Source organism: Myripristis murdjan, chromosome 16 (assembly GCF_902150065.1).
Source record: "Myripristis murdjan chromosome 16, fMyrMur1.1, whole genome shotgun sequence".
NCBI lineage: Eukaryota > Metazoa > Chordata > Actinopteri > Holocentriformes > Holocentridae > Myripristis > Myripristis murdjan.
In genome coordinates, this window is record NC_043995.1 from 30,895,680 (window position 1) to 30,904,246 (window position 8,567).

At 40.3% G+C, this 8,567-nt stretch overlaps 1 long non-coding RNA gene across 1 annotated transcript; it reads left to right on the forward strand.

Annotated features, from left to right (window-relative positions):
• The first annotated feature begins 213 nt into the window (after positions 1–213).
• LOC115374527 (uncharacterized) lies at positions 214–7,419 on the forward strand. Its single transcript, XR_003929622.1, has 3 exons — positions 214–281; positions 7,155–7,273; positions 7,348–7,419. It is a non-coding gene; the product is annotated as an uncharacterized LOC115374527 (long non-coding RNA).
• The last annotated feature ends 1,148 nt before the right edge of the window (positions 7,420–8,567 follow it).

The window sequence follows — 8,567 nt, forward strand, 5'->3', positions numbered from 1 at the left end:
AGAACCACTTCAGCACGGTCACAAAAATGATGTTATAATTATGGTGATAATACTGAAATCAGTAATCAATAATCATGATTGTTGATTTTTCTCACTTATTTCTCTCAGAGAGACGGTGTAATCCTTGTCAGAGGGGCTGGTTTCTCTCCCCGTCCAATTCCAGCTGTTATCTGGTTATAACAACAAATAATTTCAGTGAATGGAAAACTTGGAAAGAAGCTGCAGAAGACTGCAGGCAGAGGAATGCAGATTTGGTTGTGATAGAAAATCGACAGGAGCAGGTAAAGGGAACATAACAGGAACAGAGAGGAGCCTCGATGTCAAAAACTGAGCTTGAAGCAGTAAAAAAAGAGTCCAAAAGTCACATTGTGTCATCTCTGATTATTCATCAGGAATTCATCCGTGAAATCAGCCATGAGTCCAGTGACAGTAGATACTACAGCTACTGGATTGGCTTGAGAAGAACAAGTGGTGTCTGGAAGTGGCTCGATGGAAGTGATCTGACTGAAAGGTAAGACACATTTCTAAACACCATGAGTCATAAAATCTGTCAACAGTTTTCTAACCATCATGTTCTTCCATCAGCTACTGGATCAACCAACCTTCTGACAACATGGACTGTGCAGCTTCTGTTCATTGGAGCTCACCTGAGGGATGGAGAGCTGGGAACTGTGCTGGCAAATACCGATGGATCTGTGAAATGAAGGCTTTGTCTGTTCAGACATTGCTGAGTGTGTTGTGATTATTGAATCCACCTGTAGAGAAATCAGCTGGATTGCTCATACTCACAAACAAAACATGGAGAATTTCAATTAAAATTGCTTGGTTTTCTTTGCATAATCATTTACTGTAAAATAGCATTTTATTACAGAGCTGTACTTGAAATACTGTCATTCACATCATTTCCAACACAAGCGGCATCAACCAACATTGTTTGAAGCAGTTTGTATTCTAATGACAATGTTTGTTTTGTTTATTTAGTGAAGAAGTGTCTTTTCCTGTGATCACATCACTGTTACCATGTTAAAATGTAATCTGTAACCTCCCAACCTGATCACTGTGTTCAACATTTCTGCAAGTAAACCTGCTGAAATCTTAACCAAATTCTGTGTGCATGAGTTTATTTAGGTAGGTAGGTAGGTAGATACTTTATTCATCCCGCAGGAAATTCACATTTTTTTCAGCAGTATCCACATTTATTATACCTCAAATTGCTTCTTGAAGATTTAACATAAACTTTAATCAAATTATAAAGGATCTCATCAAACAGGATCCTGTAACATATATTATCCACAAAATAAAAAGAATAATACCAGAATAATAAGGCACAGCAGCTACATGACACCAAATGTACCAGGTTGCAGAATATGTTTTTATGCTCGCTCATTTGTTGCCAGGTTTGTTTGATGTTGCTGGTACCGCATCTAATAAAACCCCGAATAAATATTAAAGTCTATCAGACATCATCATAGTATTATATCCATTAAAATGTTTTCACTTGAAATGCAAAAAAACTACAGTGATTTATATGTATCCTTCATTATAGGACAATGCGAGTCCTAAATGCAAGTCTTGAGTTTAATATTTTGTTGATTTTTATCAGTCTGACTGAGTGAAAAGTGATCTTTGAGAAGTGAACGCTCTTCAAAACCAGTTCCAGAATCAAATCAACTCTATGCACAAAACAACACATCAGGAGAGTGAAAAGAACACACACTGAAGAGAAAGTCTTTTTTTTTTTTTTTTTTTTTTTTAAACAGAAACTTTGCCACAATGCCTTACCTTACCATGTAATAATAAACAAAATCTCAGTCAGGATTCCCAAACACTCCCATATTCTATAGGTGTACTGTTGAAAGTATTGGTGGTTTGATTAAAGCAAGGCAGTGTTGGATTTTGACCTCAGTGCCTCCCTCTGGTGGGCGTCTCTCCACACTGCAGCAGATAGTGACAGATCACAGCAGGACATCAGCTCAGCTCTCTGAAGCTTTGATGAAAAGGCAGACATATCCAACAGTGCACAATTTCACAGTTAACTGCACTTTTTATGTATAATATATCTATTGATCTGTTGATTTTGGGAGACAGACAATATAAGTAGTCTCTTTTTTATTTATTTATTTTTTTGTTAGCACACTGACACATTTTATTTATGTGTGTAATTATTCATTATTTAACATCACTTCTTTATGTAAAGGAAGTGTCCCAAAGTTTCCCCACCGCTGAGTGGAGGGGTCAAACTCTCCAAAGATTTTCTTAGTCTGTCTTTTTGTGTCTTAGTGTTTTTGGATGAAAATGGCCAAATGTAAAGGTCATGAATAAGGGCATAAAAGGTACAGCCGCAGGGATTTTACCACTGACAGCTGCTCAAAATCCCTGCTGCTGCATCACAGACTCGGTGCAGCCACCACTGCAATGTGACTGACAGTTTCAGCCTCTAGAGGGCAGTGCAGCAAACCTCTCTTTATGTGATTTAAAACACACAATAAAAGGTTGGTTTGGCTTGCCAACAGCATGAGGAGCGCTCACAGGAGCAGGGATGAAGCTGACCCACCTGTGTTCTCCATGAGCCTCTTAAAGTCTCCATGAAATGACCTCACATGACCTCCACTTCCTGTAAAGCAGAGCATCTCATATCGTGACAGCACCCTGTACTTGTGGCTGGAAAGTCAAATTTCAACTGGTACAACGTTCACAAGTCTTTAAACATCCTCTCTCATCCACCTCATCCCTTCAAAATAAAAGTCTGTCTTTCTAGCAAACTGAGATCCTGCTGGTTTGCACTTGTGAGTGAACCTTCCCTGCACCATGTGCTGCCCAAACTTCCTGTTTCAATAGGAAATACATCAAATCAAGACAGTACGAGTCCACTCACGGACTCTTTAAAGGCCCAGGTGATCTCTCACTTTGATTGGACAAATTGTGAAACTGAGTCCTAGTGTCCCCGCTCTGCACATGTCTCTTATTTATAACACGTCTTGTATTTTGCACAACAACTGTCACATCTCCATCCTCCCTTCAGCATCTTCTGTCTCAGAAATTACTTGAGGGTGGATCGGCCACCCAAGCCTAATTTATTTTGTTTACTTATTAATTTCATCATTTGGTCTAAGTACCACACAAAAAAGTCCCTTTTCAGTGGAGATGTGGCTAAGAGAGCAGAGCAGAAATTCATCTGTCATAACAGTGAATATCAGAGTCCAAATTTGCTGCATCAGCACTCATAAAGGCTTCAGTCTAGCTGTAAAGCAGCTCCGTCAGGGAGCAAATTATGAATCTTAGCAGCACATAAACATGTTAAAATACACTGGCTGTTGTCTTAGTAATAAGCAGCAGCATGCACACATACATACACACACACACACACACACACACACACACACACACACACATTTCATGCTGGTGCATTTGTTCACTTTAAAAGTGTGAATATGCTGATGAGTGGACAAGTGTTGAACAATCTTTGCACCATCAGTAGACAAAACCACAGTCACAGTGGTTTGTTTTTCTTGTATTTTAACAGACAAAGCAGCGTGTCTTTGCACAGTTATGTGCTCACAAGGCTCATAATACCACCTCTCAGCATCATCAGAGAAAAGACTTTTTATTTTGCTAATGCAACAGTGAAGTCAGGAAGCCACATGTTTGTTGTCACAGTTACTGCTGTGAAGGAGTTTGTCACACAGCCTTTGCCAAAACATGACCATCTGACAGCTGAGGCTGATGGACTGAGCAGAGGAAACGACCGCCTCCTCCTGCAAGGCAGGAACTTGTTTTTTTTTTTTTTTTTTTTTTTTTACACCGTGTGACTTCTCCGAGCAGAAGCCACACAGCTCCTGGACAGACAGAGAAGCTGTAGAGTCTGAGCGATGGAGGGAGAGCTTAATTACGCTTCCATTGTTTTCAAAGCTAACAAGCCCTCCGCATACAAAGGTAAGAGTAATTTTTTGGCAGATCACAAAGACCACTCTTTATACGGATCAAATGTCTTCCTTTATGCATTTGCAATAGAGTATTTTCTTATTATTGTCGCCCTCACAGCTAAACGTGAGGAGGAAACCGTGTATGATGACGTGAAGGTTCAGGGCAACACAGCAGATCTAAATACAGACACACAAGGTGAGTTCATATAGAGGAAATTATTCAATAATTGGAATTCCTTCTTTTTTTCCAAATGGAATAATAATATTACTACTACTATTACTGCAAGTACAACTACTGTTGCTACTTCCCCAACTACTACTGCTGCTATTATTACTATTTCTAATAATTATGCTACTGCAGCTACCACTTCTACTGCTACTACTGCTGCTCTTACTACAGTTGTACTAATGCTCCTACTACTGTTACAAGTACTACTACTGTTATTGTTAGTATTTTTCAAGATGCAAAGAGTTTTTCTTTCACAATCTACAAGGTGAACCCAAATGCTGGACGGAGAAAATCTAGTGACACGACCACGGCCAGGACATTTTCAGGCTCGTATTGAGCAGCTGGTCATCAGAGTCAGAGACAGGCTCTTTTCATTGTGTGTTCAGCTGATGATGCTGGGTGCCCAGTTCTACTTCTGTTTATTGCAAACAAACCACAAACATGAAACACATCACTTCCTGAGGAGCAGAGGGGGCGATCACACCCTGAGCGCTGAGAACAGGCAGTGGAAAAGCTTTATGATCAGTGTCAGTGTTAGGAAGGTCACTTTTGAAATGTACCAGGTTGCAGATTACTGGTTACCCTCGTAAGAATGTAACATGACTATTTTGCCGCCCTGCAAAGTAATGCAGGGCGGCACGGTGGTGCAGTGGTTAGCACTGTCACCTCACAGTGAGAAGGTCCTGGGTTCGATTCCCACCCAAGGTCCTTTCTGTGTGGAGTTTGCATGTTCTCCCCGTGTCTGCGTGAGTTTCCTCCAGGCACTCCGGTTTCCTCCTGCCATCCAAAGACATGCAGGTAAGGTGAATTGGAGAAGCTAAATTGCCCCTAGGTGTGATTGTGTGTGTGAATGTCAGTGTTTGTCTGTCTGCCCTGCGATGGACTGGTGGCCTGTCCGGGGTGTTTCCTTGCCTTCGCCCTATGAGCGCTGGGATAGGCACCAGCAACCCCCGCGACCCCAGTGAGGATAAGCAGTTTAGAAGATGAATTAATGAATGAAAGTAATGCAACTTATTACATTAAATACTTTTCTAACGAATGGTTTCAACTGGGCAATAAAGTTGTAGTGGCACTGAGAGCTCAGTGCCACTGCAACTAAAGAAAACAAATTCAGATACAGAAGAAAAAAACACAAGCAAATTAAGAAACTTCATCTTCTTCATCATACTTTCTGCCACTGATCCGGGACCGGGTCGCTCTGGCAGCAGGATGAGGAGGTCAGCCCAGACAGTCTTTTCTGGGGCCTCATCCACCAGCTCCTCCTGGGATCCAAAGGGGTTCCCAGGACAGTTGGGACACATAACTGACATAAATAACTTTGATTGGCAGACGAGAGGTGGGGCAAATACAAGCAGGAGAACCAATCAAAAACAAGTCTCTCATACAGTCAAATGAATGGAGCCTGTCTAGACGTAGAAACAGCTCCAGCCCTTGATGGCGTTGCACTGGAATTTGTACTAACGGCTGTCCAGACATTCTTGCATAGCAAAAAGATGCAAAGTAAGAGAGTGAAAATTATTCTTGTTATTTCTGTTCACCGATGTTTGCCATTAACAGAATTTTTAGGCGAGAAGCCAGTGAGAGGACGTCACGGTGTACAGCTGGTGGCGTGCTGTTTGGGGATTCTTTGTGTTATCTTGGTCGCGACCATCGTAACACTCTGTTTCTACCGTAAGAATACACACACGATAAAAGAAACTGCCATTCTCTGATGTTTAAGCTAACTCATTTGGAGGTAGAGCCTAATGGAAAAAGTGTTATTAAATTTTTTTTTCCTATCACCAGTAATGCCCATGTGCAAGTAGTCTAGTTTGTCCCAAAGTATTTTATTCACAGCACTAGTTATTGATTTTAATGGGGTCTATTATATATATATTTTTCTATGACTGTACAGTGCACACAATAGGCTGCAGAAGTCATTTAGTTACTTGGATTTTCAAGACGTACAGGTCAATAACAGTCTACGGGGGAAAGAATACGGTTTTCCCTCCACTCCTTCAAACCAATTCTTGATTTCTAGATCTTTGTTTGTCCTTTATGAATATATATTTATAAGTGGAACATGATTGGTGTATTTTTGAGTTATTTTTCAGATTTAGAAAACGTTAAAGTTACTCAAGGCAGTGGTGGGTCTCTGAGTTAATTTTAAGAGAGATTTAATAAGAAAAGCCAAACTTCCAGGAGGTTACGTGAACCTGCAGTAAACTAAATTAGATCAGGTGGTTTGATGTTTCATGAGCATTAACAGCGACTGACAAAGTAAACCAATGTTAGACTTTATTTTGCTGATTTTGATGTTGCAGTTCCTGCAGCAAGAAATGACAGTGATGCAAAGGTGGTGCAAAAGTTGAAAGAAAACAACCTGACCAACATCATCAACAACCTCAGCTCAACAATAATGAACTTAAAAAATAACATCAGTAATCAGACGGCCCTCATTGGTGAAAGTCAGCAGCTGCAGATGGAGAAGAGCGCCTTAGAGAGACAAGTGGAGAAGCTGAGGAGAGAGAGGACTGAGCTCAGCTTGACTCGGACTCAGAGGATACTTGAAGACTCCTGCCCCAAAACAGGAGACAAGGAGGGTAATCTGAAAACCACTTCAGCATGGTCACAACAATGATATCATGATTGTGGTGATAATACTGAAATCACAAATCAGTAATCGTGTTTTTTGATTTGTCTCTCATTTCTCTCAGAGAGACGGCGTAATCCTTGTCAGGAAGGCTGGCTTCTCTCCCCGTCCAAGTCCAGCTGTTATCTGGTTATAACAACAAATAATTTCAATGAATGGAAAACCTGGGAAGAAGCTGCAGAAGACTGCAGGCAGAGGAATGCAGTTTTGGTTGTGATAGAAAATCAACAGGAGCAGGTAAAGGGAACAAGACAGGAACAAAGAGGAGTGTCGATGTCACAAACTGAGTTTGAAACAGTAACAAAGGGTTACAAAAGTCACAATGTGTTCATTTGAATGTGGTACTGAAACATCTCTGATTATTCATCAGGAATTCATCCAGGAAATCGGTGATGGGCCCAGTGACAGTACTTTGTACAGCTACTGGATTGGCTTGAGAAGAACAAGTGGGGTCTGGAAGTGGCTTGATGGAAGTGATCTGACTGAAAAGTAAGACACATTTCTAAACACCATGAGTTATAAAATCTGTCAACAGTTTTCTAACCATCATGTTCTTCCATCAGCTACTGGATATACCAACCTTTAGACAACACGGACTGTGCAGTTTCTGTCCAGTGGAGCTCACCTAAGGGATGGATAGATGAGAAATGTGCTGACAAAAACCAATGGATCTGTGAAATGAAGGCTTTGTCTGTTTAGACATTGCTGAGTGAGTTGTGATTATTGAATCCACCTGTAGAGAAATCAGCTGGATTGCTCATACTCATGAGCAGAACATGGAGAATTTCAGTTAAAATTGCTTGGTTTTCTTTGTATAATCATTTACTGTAAAAGAGTACTTGAAATACTGTCATTCACATAATTTCTAACACAAGCGGCATCAACCAACATTGTTTGAAGCAGTTTGTATTCTAATGACAATGTTTATTTTTTTTAGTTAGTGATGAAGTGTCTTTTCCTGTGATCACATCACTGTTACCATGTTAATGTAATCTGTAACCTCCCAAACTGATCACTGTGTTCAACATCTCTGCAAGTAAACCTGCTGCATTCTTAACCATATTCTATATGTGCATGAGTTTATTTAGTTGATTTTTTTTTAGTGAAGAAGGGTCTTTTCCTGTGATCATATCACTGTTACCATGTTAAAATTTATTATTATTAACCTTTATTTAACCAGGTAAGTCCCATTGAGATTAAAAATCTCTTTTTCAAGAGAGACCAAGTTACAGAGTCATGACAGAAAGAGTTAAAATCACAAAACAATACAATGACACAACAGTACAACAACCAAGTCAAAAGAGGAATAAAACAGAGCTTTCTGGGAAACTAATATAAACACTGATGTGCTAAAAACAACGACATTCAATCGACCTCAATTCACGATCTCTCATTATTGATTTAAAAACATTCATTGACACCAAGTCCTTTAGTTTCAGTTCACTCTGCAACAAATGCCACGTCGAGGGAGCAGAATAACTGAAAGCCCTCTTCCCAATTTCAGTCCGGACATTTGATTCAGAGAGCAGAGAGAATTCCTGCGAACGCAGAGAGTACAATCCGGTGCTTTTTCTGTGTAATGAGATCAGATAGATAGGGCGGAAGCAGCTCAAAATAATTATAAATAAAAATATACCAATGTGTGAACCTACGGATCGCCAGAGCAGGCCAACCTACCCGAGCGTATAATTCACAGTGGTGAGTCAGAGCTTTACAGTTTGTAATGAACTTCAAGGATGCATGGTACACTGTGTCAACCATATGAAGACACTGACCAGAGGCA